This window comes from Schistocerca americana, chromosome 1, assembly GCF_021461395.2.
Source record: "Schistocerca americana isolate TAMUIC-IGC-003095 chromosome 1, iqSchAmer2.1, whole genome shotgun sequence".
NCBI lineage: Eukaryota > Metazoa > Arthropoda > Insecta > Orthoptera > Acrididae > Schistocerca > Schistocerca americana.
Window position 1 is genome coordinate 1,126,163,019 of NC_060119.1, and position 18,680 is coordinate 1,126,181,698.

At 44.0% G+C, this 18,680-nt stretch overlaps 1 protein-coding gene across 2 annotated transcripts in view; it reads left to right on the forward strand.

Moving 5' to 3' along the window:
- The window catches only part of LOC124619037, an 88,030-nt gene that overhangs the window by 426 nt on the left and 68,924 nt on the right, over nt 1-18,680 (forward strand). The window lies entirely within an intron of this gene.

Genomic DNA, 18,680 nt, shown 5'->3' on the forward strand with positions numbered 1-18,680 from the left:
TCTTCGATATTATAGGATTTTACATCCTTCGTATTGTTATATGTTGCAATTGTTCGCAACGTTGTTGATGTTTACAACTGTAAACGCGCCAATCATGAGGTAAACATATACTTGCAATAGGTGTTTGTTTCCGCAAGCGTAACCGTACTTTACATTTGAGTAATACTACAATAAAATCTGTTTTCCTTTTCAAACCAATATCGTTGCCAGGGTATAATTACTTCAATTTCGTAAGTATAATGTGCAAGGGGGGAAAATCACATTATCAACATCCACTCTCTTCATAACACTGTGGAAACTACATGAGTGGACTGTATCTTCTATGGCACTAAATACAGGATTTGTACTCTTTTGATTCTTGTACGGCGTGCGGGCTGTAATTAGTCTTACCTTCGTGGGGGCGGCAATCGTATGTAAGGAGCAGTAATACAAAAATAAACCCCTATTTGTATACGTTCAAAATGCCGCATTGAATCCTATCCAATATTGGATCTCCCTGCTTCAGCAGTTGAAAAGTCAGGAGACCTGTATAGCTTTTTCCCGAAGTTGCAACATTTATATGCCAGAGTTTAGTTTACACGTCAAATTTAATGGAAAATACAGTTAATATCTTCGTTAGATATCCCAGAAGTATAACATTACAAGGGGTTGTTAGTAGGTAGTGTAGCAAACTGATTCACTTTTATAATGATGTCACTGTAATTCCAATAGTTGATTCATTCCACAAAATTCACTGTTGAGTGTATGGAATGTGACTGAATGTCAGTTTCTAAGCTGCTGGTGTTCACCAAACCTGGTTCATCTTCCATTCCATTCCAGCAATCTCCAATGATATAGTTGTAAACCAAATAGGCAGTGATTTACGTAAACATGATGGTCAAATGTAAACAAAATATATTGACCAGTTACATACAAATCACAGGAGGAAAGTAGTGCATCACTAAATCATCAACACTGACTTGATAACCAGTGTTTAGGTAGGTGTTATTAGAACAACGTTCAAGAGAAATGTATAAAACAGACAGTTTACATGAAAAATTTAAATTTTCCTTAAACATATTCCCATAGCATCTTTTTCCTCATTAAACAGACAAGAGTAAAATTGAATAGAACCAGTGGCAAGGGATGGATAACTCTTGGGATTAAGATGTTTTGTGCTTGCAAAAGAGAGATCTCCCTAATTTAGTAGGACAGCTGTAGTCAGGAGTTGAAAATCAATTACAAATATTATAAAATGCTCCTCTCTTATAAAAAAGGTGAAACATGTACACTATGCTCAACAGATAAAACTTTGCAAGAATAAAGCTAAAACAATTTGGAACATTACTAACAAAAATGTAGTGGTCTAAATAATAATGATCCCCACCACCAGAACCACTGGCAGAAATTTTCTAGTCATTGACCAACAAATCCAGTGATTAACAAGAATATGGTGTACGAATGTTGCTGAAGGTGGGGTAATCCAATGAAGAACACTGATTACACACTGTAACACCTTTAATTCCAGCACGCAATACCAAAATAAAATATGTCACAACATAGATAATGGCACCAAGATAACACTCCACAGTCCTCAAGTTAAAGCTATGTCACTCTGTCTTTAATTTGTCAATCTGTGTTGCTACATCAGACCCTCCTCCTTTCTTCCTTTTAGAACCCAGAGCCCAGGTATACCGGGACACATGATTTCCAATGCAGCCTGATCTTGTAGTCTTTGGAACCAGTTCCCGTGGGGGTGCCACTGGTGGCATTCAATTAAGGTGGGGATCCACTGCGCTCTCTGTCTGGGAGTGGCTGGTAGAGTGGTGGGTGGCACAGGAACAATGTCCTCTGACACCTCCACATCCAAGTGTGTCAGCTTAGATCATTTGACTGTAACCATTTCACATAATCTGCTGCATTGAATTTTAAAAGTGTATGGCCCGCACTGCAGAACCTTGTATAGGACACTTCACAGTGGATGAGAGATGGATGGCCCAAGTCGTCCCACAGCTAGACAAATGGTACACTGTTGAGGACCCAATGTGCGAACATATTACTGTGTCTGTCTAATTGCAGCGCTGTGAGCCCTAGTCAGGCCACAATTTCACGATGGTGTCAATTGATCTTGGTGATGGAGGACGTTGGAGGGAGGTCAGAAGGCTTGTCCCTAATCACTTGCACTATTAGGTGTAGCTCCTTGCCATACACGAGTTGTTCTCATGAATCTTGCATGTTGTTGTTGTTGTGGTCTTCAGTCCTGAGACTGGTTTGATGCAGCTCTCCATGCTACTCTATCCTGTGCAAGTTTCTTCATCTCCCAGTACCTACTGCAGCCTACATCCTTCTGAATCTGCTTAGTGTATTCATCTCTTGGTCTCCCTCTACGATTTTTACCCTCCACACTGCCCTCCAATACTAAATTGGTGATCCCTCGATGTCTCAGAACATGTCCTACCAACCGGTCCCTTCTTCTAGTCAAGCTGTGCCACAAGCTCCTCTTCTCCCCAATTCTATTCAGTACCTCCTCATTAGTTATGTGATCTACCCTTCTAATCTTCAGCAGTCTTCTATAGCACCACATTTCGAAAGCTTCTATTCTCTTCTTGTCTAAACTATTTATCGTCCACGTTTCACCTCCATACGTGGCTACGCTCCATACAAATACTTTCAGAAACGACTTTCTGACATTTAAATCAATACTTGATGTTAACAAATTTCTCTTCTTCAGAAACGCTTTCCTTGCCATTGCCAGTCTACATTTTATATCATCTCTACTTCGACCATAATCAGTTATTTTGCTCCCCAAATAGCAAAACTCCTTCACTACTTTAAGTGTCCAATTTCCTAATCTAATTCCCTTAGCATCACCCGACTTGATTCGACTACATTCCATTATCCTCATTTTGCTTTTGTTGATGTTCATCTTATACCCTCCTTTCAAGACACTGTCCATTCCGTTCAACTGTTCCTTCAAAGTCCTTTGCTCTCTCTGACAGAATTACAATGTCATCGGCAAACCTCAAAGTTTTTATTTCTTCTCCATGGATTTTAATATCTACTCCGAACTATTCTTTTGTTTCCTTTATTGCTTGCTCAATATACAGATTTAATAACATCGGGGATAGGCTACAACCCTGTCTCACTCCCTTCCCAACCACTGCTTCCCTTTCATACGCCTCGACTCTTATAACTGCCATCTGGTTTCTGTACAAATTAAAAATAGCCTTTCGCTCCCTGTATTTTACCCCTGCCACCTTCGGAATTTGAAAGAGAGTATTCCAATCAACATTGCCAAAAGCTTTCTCTAAGTCTACAAATGCTAGAAACGTAGGTTTGCCTATCCTTAACCTTTCTTCTAAGATAAGTCGTAGGGTCAGTATTGCCTCACGTGTTCCAACATTTCGATGGAATCCAAACTGATCTTCCCCGAGGTCGGCTTCTATCAGTTTTTCCATTCGCCTGTAAAGAATTCACGTTAGTATTTTGCAGCTGTGACTTATTAAACTGATAGTTCGGTAATTTTCATGTCTGTCAACACCTGCTTTCTTTGGGATTGGATTTATTATATTCTTCTTGAAGTCTGAGGGAATTCCGCCTGTCTCATACATCTTGCTCACCAAATGGTAGAGTTTTGTCAGTACTGGCTCTCCCAAGGCTGTCTGTAGTTCTAATGGAATGTTGTCTAATCCTGGGGCCTTGTTTTGACTCAGGTCTTTCAGTGTTCTGTCAAACTCTTCACACAGTATCATATCTCCCATTTCATCTTCATCTACATCCTCTTCCATTTCCATAATATTGTCCTCAAGTTCATCGCCCTTGTATAGACCCTCTAATACTCCTTCCACCTTTCTGCTTTCCATTCTTAGCTTAGAACTGGGTTTCCATCAAATGTCTTGATATTCATGCAAGTGGTTATTCTTTCTCCAAAGGTCTCTAATTTTCCTGTAGGCAGTATCTATCTTACCCCTAGTGAGATAAGACTCTACATCCTTACATATGTCCTCTAGCCATCCCTGCTTAGCCATTTTGCACTGCCTGTCGATATCATTTTGAGATGTTTGTATTCTTTTTGCCTGCTTCATTTACTGCATTTTTATATTTTCTCCTTTCATCAATTAAATACAATATTTCTTCTGTTACCCAAGGGTTTCTACTAGCCCTAGTCTTTTTACCTATTTGATCCTCTGCTGCCTTCACTGTTTCATTCCTCAAAGCTACCCATTTTTGTTCTAGTGTATTTCTTTCCCACATTCCTGTCAATTGTTCCCTTATGCTCTCCCTGAAACTCTGTACAACCTGTGGTTCTTTCAGTTTATCCAGGTCCCATTTCCTTAAATTCCCACCTTTTTGCAGTTTCTTCAGTTTTAATCTACAGTTCTTAACCAATAGATTTTTGGTCAGAGTCCACATCTGCCCCTGGAAATGTCTTACAATTTAAAACCTGGTTCCTAAATCTCTGTGTTACCATTATATAGTCTATCTGATACCTTTTAGTATCTCCAGGGTTCTTCCATGTATACAACCTTCTTTCATGATTCTTAAACCAAGTGTTAGCTATGATTAGGTTATGCTCTGCGCAAAATTCTACCAGGAGGCTTCCTCTTTCATTTCTTAGCCCCAATCCATATTCACCTACTATGTTTCCTTCTCTCCCTTTTCCTACTCTTTAATTCCAGTCACCCATGACTATTAAATTTTCATCTCCCTTCACTACCTGAATAATTTCTTTTATCTCATCATACATTTCATCAATTTCTTCATCATCTGCAGATCTAGTTGGCATATAAACTTGTAATACTGTAGTAGGTGTGGGCTTCGTGTCTATCTTGGCCACAATAATGCGTTCACTATGCTGTTTGAAGTAGCTTACCCATACTCCTATTTTTGTATTCATTATTAAACCTACTCCTGCATTACCCCTATTTGATTTTGTGTTTATAACCCTGTATTCACCTGACCAAAAGTCTTGTTCCTCCTGCCACCGAACTTCACTAATTCCCACTATATCTAACTTTAACCTATCCATTTCCCTTTTTAAATTTTCTAACCTACCTGCCCGATTACCCGATTAAGGGTTCTGACATTCCATGCTCCCATCCGTAGAACGCCAGTTTTCTTTTTCCTGATAACAACGTCCTCTTGAGTAGTCCCCGCCCAGATATCCGAATGGGGGACTATTTTACCTCCGGAATATTTTACCCAGGAGGACGCCATCATCATTTAATCATACAGTAAAGCTACATGCCCTCGGGAAAAATTACGGCTGTAGTTTCCCCTTGCTTTCAGCCGAATCTTGCCTATAGTCCTCAATTGCTGATCGCAGGCCCAACAGGACAAGCTGGAGTGCGTACGACCACGGCGACTGGCACATATCAAAGCTGCCTTTGTGCTATGGTAGAACCTTTACAACATACTGTTACTGGCAGTATGACAGCAAGTGGTATGTATGCAAGAACTGCCATATAACCATAGGGTTTCCTGAAGTAAGGACGCCAGGAACTACCGGCCCTTGTCAGTCCTGATGGTGTGTGGCATTCCGAACCTTATGATCCAAGTGCCTAAAATAGGCTTTGCCACTGTATGTGGCATCATTTTGGCCACATGAGTGGCCTCCATCCACTAAATAAAGCATTCCACTAAGGTTACAAGGGAACAGAAGCCATTGGAGTAAGGAAGAGGGCCTACAAGAACCACATGTACATGCCCGAACCTCACTGAAAGTGTGGTGAACAGCCCTTGTGGATGGAGGACATGATAGTCAATTTTGCTCTGCTGACACCTGCCACACTGCTTTACCCACGAGTGGCAATCTCTGTTGATCCTGGGCCACACCAGTTTCGCAGTAGTCCGCATTCCTGTGCGTGAGGTTATGGTAGGCCAGAAAGATAATTCTCTTGAAATCATGTGATATGTAGACAGGCATCCTACCATGTGCCATGTTGCACTGCATAGTTAGACATTATCCTGTGCTGTTTTTGACTCTTTGTAATTGCAGAGTTGAACTCTGTTGCTCCCATAGCATGCATAACTTCTTGTCCAACACCCATTCATGTGCATTGTAGTCCCACCATCGTTCTGTCCTAATATTGGTGCAGTCGGTGATGATGTACTTGCAGCCACTCACACAGTGTACATCGATGGTAAACTGGGAAATCAACTCCACCTGTCTGATCAACTGAAGTGAACATTTAGGTGACCCATTTCAAAACAATTGGTAATGGAGTCAGGGTCTGTGAAAATCATGACAGTGGTTGACAGCAACAAAGACTGCATGTAACACAAGATCTATAATGCTCCAGTATTAGAAAGGAGAAGAATGCCAGGGGCAGCCACGCACTGTCAGTTTGCTGTTGGGGGGCGGCCCCCACCACCACCTGGCTTGAGTCCTCCATAATAGCTGTTCGCACATTTTGGTGCAGATGATTTAGCAATACAGCTCACGGGGGTTATTCTTTCACCGAATCAAATGCAATTATTGCTTCTGATTCCAAGACACCTTCCTAGTTCCTGTCGTGAATTTGCCTTAAGCAATCTTGGCAGCAGTGCCACCGACACCACCGCATGAGGTGGGTAGCAATGATCGTTGTTGAGCATACCTACAAACTGTCTAAGATCCTTGGATGTCTGTGGCAGTGGAGCTTATTGGATCTCTCTGACTTGGTCTCCTAGGGTAAGACACCTGCGGCCAATGCATCAAACCCAGGAACTCAACACTATCCCATCCAAAAATGCACTTGCTTGTATTCTCCACAACCCCTGCTTGTTGACATAACTTGAAAAGTAGTTGATGGTGTGTAGCTTGCTGTCCTGATGAAAGAGAAAACACGAGTATGTCATCCGTATAATAATATACACCATGTAGATCTCGGTGGATGAAACATTGCCATGTCTGGGCAGTATTTTTAGTCCATATGTATATGAGTTGACTGAAAAGTAATGCCTCCACCTTCATAACTCTTCAACAGTTGGCAGCTTTGGTATGCGGCTGGTACAGGCTTGTTCCATAGCCTCTTCTCTACAGCTCCAGTTGCCGGGAAGCCTTAGCATTGAATGGTTGTGTTGTTACAGTGTAAAGTATGGAACCCTGTGCAGGTGGTTGGTCTGTGCGATTTAAGCAACATACAGCCATTGAATTCTTGACAGCAGGTGTCACCCCAAAGGAGATTCATCAGGGAATAAAATCAGTTTATGGTGACTGTGTTGATGTGAGTACTGTATGTCGTCGGGTGAGTAAGTTGAAAGATGTTGAGGTGGGAACATCTGACCTGCGTGGTAAACAAAGATTTGGACGTCCTGTGACAGCAACCACTGAGTTTCGCAAGAAAAATGTTGACAGATTGATTCAAGACTCCACACTCTGAGTGATATGACAATCATCTTGAATCAGTCTGTCAACATTTTGCTTGTGAAACTCAGTGGTTGCTGTCACAGAACATCCAACTCTTTGTTTGTCACGCAGGTCAGATGTTCCGCCTCTGCATCTTTAAACTTACTCGCCCAATGATGCACAGTAGTCACATCAACACAGCCACCATAAACTGCTTCCATTCTCTGATGAATCTCTTTTGGGGTGACACCTTCTGCTTTCAAGAATTCAATGACTGCACATTGCTTGATTCGAATTGACTGACCATCAGCGCAGGGTTCCATACTTTACACTGTAACAACACAACCGTTCAATGCTAAGGCTTCCCGCCAACTGGAGCTGTAGAGAAGAGGCTACGAGGCTACAGAACAAGCCAGTAACTGGCACATGCCAATGCTGCCAACTGTTGAAGAGTTACGAAGGTGGAGGCATTACTTTTCAGTCAATCCTCGTGCAAGTACTCCTATGATCCAAAAGGAGTCATTATTGCTGTCTTTGCCGTGTCCCCAGGGGCCGTAGGAATTTGTGAGTATGCTCGTGCGCAGTCAATTACAGTAAACACAGTTGCTCCAACCAACTTGTTATTCATGTACATTATGTTGGGAATGGGATGCCTGTCAGGGATGGTTCTCTTGGTAAGTACCCAATAATCTACACATAGTGTCCACAAACCATATGGTGGAGCGAGGTCCATTTTGCTGTCCAAGGGACATGTGATTCTGTCTGTAATTTCTCTGTTGACATTCGCGGCCAACTTCTGCAGTGTGAGGAGAGGGGTTTCCCTGGGGCTGTATGGATAATGGGCTGAGTCTTTGGTCTTCTTTTATGCCTGTCATCTGACCATGAAGTGAGGCCTGGGAACTATTCCAGAATCTGTGAGCTATCAGTCCCCTCTGGACATCCACAAGTAATTGGAACTGTTATAGGTTGTCTGCCTCAATTATAAGTACCCTGACATCTGCAATTAAGAAATTCCATGTCACTGGCTACAGTAGGTCTGTGTCAACACAAAATCTTTTCTTGTCATATGCCAATGTGGATATGTTATTAGCCACCGTGATGTTGAGGGAAGTGCCCTTGGAGTCTAGTTGAAACAATGCCCTTGGTAAAATGATAATATCAATCCCCATGACCACTGAAAACTTTGTATGTGATATTTTGTCCATAACAAAGAGTCTTTTTGATATGTTACCTGTAACCAACAAGAAAATGATGTTTGGATGTGGCTCCGCTTAGTGAGTGGGGATTGCCATAAAATTTCAGTTCTTCGAAGCCAAAGGTTTCACAGCTGGGCGAGGTATATGTAACTGTGGCGCATGTGTATAATATCTGTGGCTGGGACTGGCTGAAAAATGTTGATCTTTTCATTTGCATGGATGCCGTGATGCTGCTCCTGTCCATCGTAAGCCTGAAATTCCATTGCAGAGCATGCGTGGAGAAAAACCACTGTGCCAGGGAACCGAGATGGCAAACCATGCTCAGACGCAAATTTCAGACCAAAATGTGAGCAGAGGACTCCTTAAAAAATGACGCAGCAGTTGCTATTGGTGGAGGGTGGCTCTAATATTGAGCATAACAGATCACTATGCCCTGTAGTGCCTTACGACAGCCACAGAAATGCTCAGGGTCTGGCCATTGCCTTTACGCTAGCTGCCCTATTGCCATGGTTTCAGATTTGTCTGCCAGCACCAGTAGTGAAGCATTTTTATCCACTTATCCGGTGCAAGGATAAGTCTCATGTTCTCTTGAAGCCTGCTGGGCCGTATTATGCAGAGGATCTGCTCTGAAAGTGGGTCAGGTCTTTATAGTAAGCACAGGTCACACAGTAGCTGGGTGGGTGCATGTTTCCTAATCTGTCTGTGGAGCATGTACTCAAGTGACGGGGCGAAGTACTCGATTAGGCCGGCCTTAAGCGCTAAATAACTGTGTGTGGTTATAGTATCCTCTGCAAAGATTGTCTGATATTTGCTTAAGTAGGTGATGATGCATTGGAATTATAATGTCTTACTATACGTTGTGTTGGCAGGAAATGTTGTCGACATGCAGAAAATTGGCCATTTAATGTTTTGTGTGTTCCTACGTTGTGGAGCCATTTTCTGAGACTGCTGGTCTTGAGGAGTATCAGTCACATTACTGCTGGGCGAGTGCAAAGCACTGTCACCAGCCTCCAGTTTTACACCGACTCCATTCCCCGAAAGTACAGTGAGGCGTCCTGTGCGGGGTCACCACTGTAGGGATGTCATTGAAGGTGGATAATCCAATGAAGAACACTGATTACGCACTATAACACCGTTAATTTCAATACTCAATACCAAAACAGATTATGTTACAACGTAGAGAATGGCACCAAGAGAACACTGAGAACACTCCGAAATCCGTAAGCTGGAGCTGTATCATACTGTCTTCCATTTGTCGATCTGTGTAACTATAGTGGAAAGGTTGCTACTCACCACATAGAGAAAGTGTTGAGTCACAGACACGTACAGTAAAAAAGAACTATTTCCTCACAGCAGCAGCATACATTATCCCTATTAATAAAAACCAAATACAGATGTGTTATATTAAGTTAAGCAGACACTCCACCCACTACCAACAGGTATTCATTTCATAAATAAACACCTCAGGAGATTATAACATTTATCAGGTCCCTAAAATGTAATAATTCTGCTGGCTATGGTTTGTTTATAGCAGAATATTAAAATCTTGTGGTGTCTGGATGGAACTACACTTAAGCCATCTTCATAATCAGTCAGTGGCTCAGAACATTTCTTGATATGCTTCAATATGCTGAAGTAACATCCACCTATGAAACTAGAGATAAGAAAACTGCCTCTGATTATAACTCCTTCCAATTTTTCCAAAAAATGTCTGAGAAAGTAGCCTCCGAGAGAATACTGATTCATTAAACTGAGCATAACTTGGAATTTGCCTCTTAGTTTGGCATTTGTATGAGACAGTGTACTTCAAAAAGGTAGTCCTTACAAAGCTAAACAAGAACATTGTTATATTGGTATATTTTGTGACTTTTGGTTGTGGGGATCCTGAGATTGTACTTAGTAACTTAAAGGATTAGTCTATAACATTTATGAAATACCTCCTGCACTTCATATATTGATAACAGAAAGCAGAAGGTCTCATCGCAGGCAGTGTTGCAGGCATTAAATTAACCTCAAAATGGGTGGATGTAACCAGTGGGATCGCACAAGGATTTTCTGGGCTTACTCTTGTTCTTAATCTGTGCAGGTAATCTTCGTATTAATTTAAATGGTTTGTTGACCATACTAATCAACCTCAGCAAATAGCCCAGATGATAGCTGAACATGCCCACTACTGGTTCACAGCTAACAGTTTAAGTATTGTTTGAATGTATCACAGGTGTCTCATCAGACAGTGTTGTGTGAACTCACAATACTTCCATGATGAAACTGCTCATCAAGGGAATATCCCGGCCAATAAATGCCATATGATCATTTCATTTTTCATCTTCAAATGCTACCAAAGCATTGGTCTGAAAGGCAGATCTGCAGTTCATTTCAGCCAGCATGCAGTAAAACTCAGGAGCAGACAGAAACATTGGAAATTTGTGGTAAAGTCTTATGGGATCAAACTGCTGAGGTCATCGGTCCCTAAGCCTACACACTACTTAATCTAAATTAAATTAACTTAATGCTAAGGACAACACACACACACACACACACACACACACACATATGTACCTGAAGATGGACTCGAACCTCTGACGGGGGCAGACAAAAAAAAAAACAGAGAATTTGACAAGGATTTTTTCTACCTTATATTGGTGGAGTCTCTTTGAAGATCAGCAAGCTATTCAACAAATATCAAATAAAGTGTGCCTTCTGTGATTAAAGACGACTGATGTCTCAGGAGACTGGGAATGTATTGTGGGTTTTGGCTGGGTTGTAGCCCAAGGAAAACACACGGAACACTGTAAGACTCGATATATTTTGCATCGGTAATTACAGGAGTCCACATTACAGCAAGTCATACAGCGAACTGAACAAGGAAGATGAAGCGGGCCATTCGTACTTCTCGATACCACACAGCACCACCCCCCTCCCCCCCTCCCGCAGTGTGCAGCACTGTTTGAGCGCAGTGGAAGGAGGGGGGGAGGGGGGTCCCCGGCGATAAAGGAGGTGGCAGTGATGTGATGGGGACGTCCATCTCCGGAGGTTGTTGTGGCAGGGACCACACTAAGGACAATAGACAGCCTCTACATGTACCGCTCATGGCCACCACATGCTCGGTCGCAAACCGCAATCTGTGCCCATGCAAACATAACAGACATGGGACTTTTTTGCTACCATTCCCTCTTGAGCAGACAACTATGCCACTTTCAACCCCCACTAGGTGGGTTACATCAGCTTGGAGGAGCGTGTGGTCAACCCCTCACAGGAGCAGGCGGGAGCCGGAGATTGACTAACGAACCGGGTCCCCAGTTGAGTGGGGTGAGTTGTCTTGCAGCAGGATGAAGATATGGTTGTCATCGATGAGGATGGTGACATCCAACAAACGTTCGGACAGGACGTCGGTTTGCAGAGCCACTAGAGAGGGTAGCAGAGAGGATGTAGAGAGAGAGGGCGAGAACCCAAGGAACAGCGTGGATGGTTATGCAGGCACATGATCGGGTGAGGGCTGCGGCAGCAGCTCTGAGAGGTCATTGGTTGAGTGCGAGTCCTCAGGGCTGGGAGGCTGCATAACGTATTTAGGTGTGAAAGACGCTGGGTCGACGTGTGCCAGTTTCACATGGTGGAGAGAAACAGTGAATGGTGAACCTTTAACCAGTATGTCCATCGTATTAGCAGTGCGGTTTATGACCTCATGTGGGCCTGAATATGGTGGGGTGAGTGGGACCCTGATGGTGTCATTGCGGAGAAAAACGAACTTGCATGAAAGAATATTGGAGGGCACATAGGAGTGGGGGGAGTATGGCTCGATGGGGGATTCAGGGAAATGTTTGCAAAATGTGTTGTTCGGATCCAGCTTATGAAGTCAGGAAGGAGGGTGGGATTGTCAGAGGAGGTAGATTGTAACAGATCCCCAGGGAGGACAGGGTTTTCACCACACACGAACTCACTCATGGTGCCCTTGATATCTGATTTGTACGACGACCGTAGGCCAAGGAGTCTTCACAGGAGGGCCACAGTCCAAAGACTGTCATGACATCACAGTGCTGTCTTGAAAGTCCAATGCCACTGTTCTACCAGTCTGTTTGCTTGGGGGTGGTAGGCAGTTGTGTGACATTTGTTGATACTACACAGCTGGCAGAGTTGGGCAAGGAGTGTCCTGGTCAATGGTTATGGTAGCAGGGCACCCAGAGGGGGAAATCCAGGAAGAAAAAAAAGCCTTCACCAAGGTTTTGGCAGTTATGTTTGTGAGATGGACAGTCTCTACCCACCGAGATAAATGATCAATGGAAGAAAGAATATAACGGGGGAAGGGGGGCTGATGAGGTCCAGGTGTATGTGGTAAAAGCAGCCAGATGGAATTTCGAATTTGCGGAGAGTTGGAACAGTGTGCCTGGTGACTTTGTTGCACTAGCAGGTGATGCAGTTCCAGGCCCAGGTATAACAATCGCATTTCATGTCTCTCCACACGAATCGTTCAGACATGAGGCATGTCGATGACTTAATCTCGGGGTGTGCTAGAGAATGTAGTGTGTCAAACACTGAACGGCAGAGGGGAGGGGGGGATAAGGGCGTGGAGGGTGCCAATGGAGGAGTCGCACTAGACTTCCTCTTGGGCACCGGAAAATTTTGCTTTGGTGAAAGGCAGCGAAGTGAGTTGCTGTGTATCCTCATCCTGGTTCCGTAGGGACGCAAAGTCAGAAAGATCAACAACCATTGAGATGGTGCCAATGCAGGAAAGGAAGTCTCCAATGATGTTGTCGGCGACTTTAATATGGCATATCTCAGCAAAGAACTGAGAGATGAAATCGAAATGCCAAAAGTGGCATGGGGGAGGGTTGAGAGGGGGGTTGCGTATGGCATCTGCTACTGGCTTGGAAGCGGCATAGTTGTCTGCTCAAGGGAGAATGGCAGCGAAAAAGTCCCATGTTTGTTATGTTTGCATGGGTGCAGATTGCAGTTTGCAAGTGCCGAGCGTGTGGTGGTCATGAGCGGTGCGTGTAGAGGCTGTTTATTGTACTTAGTGTGTGAGAGAGGTGCACTCGGCAGTGGCGGCACTGCTGGCACATGTGGAGCTCTCGAGCAAGCTGTGCAAGGAGGCACGAGGGGGGGAATGTTTATCTGCACACTGGGTGAGTGCGGGCATGGTGGTGAGGGGCATGATCTGAGCCAGGACAGCTGGATTGTCATGAAGCGCGCGAGTGTCACTTTGCGAACAGGTGAGAGAGACGTTGAGTGGAACACACGTGATGGGGGCGGGAGAGGCAGGGGTAACACTACGCGGTTGAGACTGGAGTCACATGAGATAGGCGTGGCGTTGCTAACCTGTGTGCTGTTGTCAGCAAAGCTGTCAGGTGTGGCGGATGAAGGCTCGGGTGTTGGTGTTAGTGAGCAGTGTGAATTGATGTGGGCGGTGATCGTGGCGTGTCCTCAGGGTGGACAATGCGATATTTCAAAACAGCATTCTCACAGTGGAGGGCACATGTCTTGACACTTTTCGCCAGGACACGATCCACAGTTGCACAAGTCCTGCTCACAAGAGCCGTGCACTGATGCGCTAAACAGTTAACGGTGTTTACACTTGGAGAAGGTGGCTGAGAAAGGTCACATGAGATGTGAGAGTTAGAGGTGTGGTGAAACAGAGAAGCTCGAACAGTGTTTTGAGACACGTGGTGGTGTGATAAGAAAGTGTTTCCCAGGATCGGTTCTGCGATGTCCGCCACGTGGAAGATCCAGGGGAGGGAGAGGCCATTAGAGAGGCAGGTGTGGAGTGTAGATGAGTTCACAGCTCACAGTAGGCAGCATGTGCATGTGAGAAGGCGTGTGACCATTGACTTAGGTACAATTGAGACGTTAGCGCTGATGTCCAAGAGGAAGTTGTGAATTGAGGAATAGTCTTTGATGTAAAGGTGGCTATTCAATTTGACAGAGGCATGGATGGAATGTAGTATGGGTTGGCGCTAATCGGACGATTGGCTTTACGGATGCTTGCACGGAGGACGGCACTTTTTAGTGGCGTCACTGAATACATTGTGGTACCAACAGTGAGGGTACGTTGGGAGAGGAGGCGGCTGATCATCCTCAATGTGATTGGGTTTGTACACTGGGGCGTATGGTGCAGGCATGATATGCAGCAGCTCAGTGAGTGGCGAGCCAGATGGTGCAGCAGTCTGAGGAGGGGAGTGCGGCCAGCAGTTGGGCGAACTACCGCTGCAGGAACTACTTCTTGTGTGAGCATCTGTTGGTAACCCTGGTGTGTGAGTGAATAGACCTCTTCATCCATCTGCAGATGTGAACCGATGGATTCCAGGTGTGGGGGAGGAGATGAATGTGGAGATCTGTAGCCAATTTCGATAACCACACTGAACACAGGGTTTTGTCCAGCATCATCTGCTCACTGACCCCCTGAAAGTTTACTTGCAGTGTTGGGAGGGGGGGGGAGCAGATGTGCACAGAGGAGCACAGTAAAATGTTCCCACTGAGCTGTCAGCATGACGAGCCAGGGCATGTTCGGCGGGGCGGAAACCACAGTTAGATCACTACATGTTACATTGTTCATGTCAAGTGGTGACCCGTAAAGTTCAATGAGGGGCCGAATGGTCACTGGGGGTGGAAACATACCTAGAAATGTTCATGAAACACACTGGGCATTTGTCCTTTCCTCCCCATGACTAGTGTCTCTGCTGCATAGAGTGCTTCCAGTTTAGTTACTGTGTTATAAGGCCTTATTTTGGTGTTCCAAGAGAAGGCTTTCTCATTGTATGTGTTTTCAGTTTTCTGGAAAGCTAGTTCTATTTTGGTCCTTCTTGCTTCCATTGCTTTCCCTACAAGGTTGTTCCATTCAGTCCATTTCCCTAGGTACTTGAAACTCCTAACCACGTCTATTTTTTGTGCTCCTACTTTATTTCTCTTAGGAGTGTCTAGTATATTCATTATTATCTTCGTTTTTTCGTAAGAAATCTTAAGTCCTATCTTCCCTGCCTGCCCTTGTAACTCAGCGATTTGTTGTTTAGCTTCCTCCCATGTTTCCACAAGTAACACTATGTTGTCACTAAATGACAAACACTTAATCATGATTCCTTTGTTTTTTGTTACAAGTCTTGATTCCCCTCTCGTTCTTGCACTCCATTCCCTCACAACTTTTTTGAGTGCACAGTCAAACAGCAGGGGTGAGACCCTTGCCGGACCCCTGTTCTGATTTCAAAAGTTCACCCATGAATCCGACTTTAGAGGATGTATTCGTGAGCGTCTCCTTGATGATCTTTAGAATTTTCCTGACCAAACTAAACTCCTCCAAAATATTGAACGACAATACTCTGTCTATGGAATTTTAAGCTTTTTGGAAGTCTACAAAAGTCACTATATGCGGTTTCTCCCTCTGCTTCTGATATGCTAAAAATATTTCTGACGTTTAAGATCTGTTCAGGGCAGGATCTCCCTTTCCTAAACCCTGCTCGATACTCCCTAATTTGGCAATCTAACTGAGATTCTGCTCTTTCTAGTAAAGCTCTGGACAATATCCTGTAGGTCACATCCACCAGGGAAATCCTTCTGTTGTTGTTGGGATCAGATTTAGGACCTTTTTTGTGAAGAGGATGTATCAGGGCCATTTTTGATTCCTCTGGAAGATTCCCTTGTTCCATATCTCCTAAAAAAGTTTCTGGAATAAGACAATTGCATATTTGCTAGCATACTTCCATAATTTGGCTGTTACCTGATTTTCCCCTGATGCCCTGAAATTTTCCATATGATTTGGTATTGCCTGGATCTCACTTACAGATAGGGGTTTAGAGTCTGGGTTGGAGGATGACTTCGGTCCACCATCGAATGCCATCTTTTGGTTTGGTTCCTCACAGTTTAGAAGTTACTTGAAGTATTCTGCTAGTATCTTACAGTTGTCCCTATTACTATATGCCATGTTCCCTTTTTTGTCCTGGAGTTGGGGGGGGGGGCTATCTCTTTAGCTTCTCCCTGAAGATCCAATAATAGTTTCTCATGTTGTTCTTAGCAAAGTTATCATTTATCTTCCTGAGCAGTTGGTCTTCTTGCGCCTTCTTAACTTTCTTGATCTCCTTGGACACCATCTTTCTAGTTTCCACAAAGAGCTGCCAGGCACTCTCGTCCTTTTTGGTTTGCCAGATGTGCCATGCCTTCTTCCTCAGATCACGTAGTCTATCACAATCGTCGTTCCACCACCTGGTAACAGGACCAAGTTGCTCTACCTTGGCTTAAGACTCTTCTCCATCTGCTTCCAGTCCTGGAATTCTAGATTGCCTGTTAACTTGCCCCATTCCTCCTACTTCTTCTTTACTTTCTCTGGATCATATCTCCTTCATGCAAGTTTTTTCCTATGAAAGCTACTCTTGGTGATGATCTTCAGTTTCACTTTAGATAGGTAGCGGTCAGAGTTGAGGTTGACCCTCTGAGAGGATGACGGTTCAATCCCGTCTCCGGCCATCCTGATTTAGGTTTTCCGTGATTTCCCTAAATCGTTTCAGGCGAATACCGAGATGGTTCCTTTGAAAGGGCACGGCCGATTTCCTTCCCAATCCTTCCCTAACCCGAGCTTGCGCTCCGTCTCTAATGACCTCATTGTCGACGGGACGTTAAACACTAACCACCACCACCACCACCACCACCACCCTCTGAGAACCCTAACATTTTGGATATCCTTATGAAATTTTCACTTTATCGCAACATGATCTAACTGGAATTCTCCCAGGAGAGGGTTAGGTGAAATCCACAGCTTCTGTTTTCTTGTCAATTTCTTAAAGCTAGTTGACTTCAGGATCAAACTGTGTGCCTGGCATAATTCGATGAGGCTGATACCATTTCAGTTCGTCCTGTTATGTGCCAGGTATCTCCCCACTATTTGCCTGAACCTTTTCTCTCTCCCCACTTGGGCGTTAAAATCCCCTAGAAGGATGACATTATGTTTTTTGGGGATCTTTTGGATCGTGTCATCTAGTTTTTTGCAGAATAGTTCCATGTTCTCCTTATTCTTTTTGTTGTCAATGTTTATAGGGGTGTGAACATTTACAACGGTATATAATTTGTTGGTACCTGGTCTCTTGCACAGATGATGATTCTATGTTCATTTAATGTGTCTGTTAGAGTCTTAAGTTTCCCCACTTTCAAAAGTGAATTTGCATCTAAAGTTGCTAAGTAGTTTGCTTTCCTCTATTTTACTTTGTTTGAGGTTCTAAGATGCCCCGATTCATCTTTGTGAGACATTGCAGACACCCCAGAATCTGAATGTCTGCTTGCACACTTATGTACAGTGGATTGAGCACCTGGGGTAATTAGTTTCACATCACACTTTTCCATGATTGATAATTCTTTGAGTTCTGAGGGCGATTTTTAGAGCCACCTTTTTTACAGCCAAGGTTGTTAACCCCAGAGGATTACTCACAACTGCCCCTTACATGAAGACAAATGCTGACCAAAGGCTGTCCAAGTTGAGAACAGGTGCTTTTGGATTTTGTTTTGCTTTCTAATTCATGGTTAACTCCACTAGGCTCTTCCGCTCTCTCCGCTGTTGGGAATCAGCTCCCGCTTTTTTATAGAGGTGTTACTCCTCCTCCTCCTCCTCCTCCTCTTTCCTCATCACTTGTGAGATGAGGCCCCTGGCTTGGGACCGGCAATGGCTGCGTTTGCAACCCCATTATTAAAGAAGTAGTCAAAATATTTTTAGCTAATGACTTAATTAACAGAGACTCGGGATTTCAAATCATCGAAGTATGGGAACCAGCATTTGTGGCACAAAGGCATTGTCAGCTACATACAAATGAATGCGATGACTTAACACAGGTGGAGAATCAAAACAAGGACAGTTAAGCTGACCACCAACCCCTTACCTGTGTGTGCACCCTGCAGGTCCCGACTTGCGGCCACATTTTCCACGCCTTGTGTGTGGAGACCACAGCCACTTCCTCTATCAGGAGGCTCTGTATGTTGACATCTTCTACAATGACATAGCCTCGCCCATTGGTGCCTGCACTTTTCTAGCGAGCCAACGCATGAATTGGTGAGATGCAACAGCAATGCGTTGGTAGCAACTGAAATGGCAATCAGGTGTTTCATGGATATTTTTGGCAATTTACACAGCACTATTTGCTGTGACACCTGAAAACTATTCAGGCAGTTATTATGTTGAAAAAACGTCAAGTGGCACATCAATTTAAGCC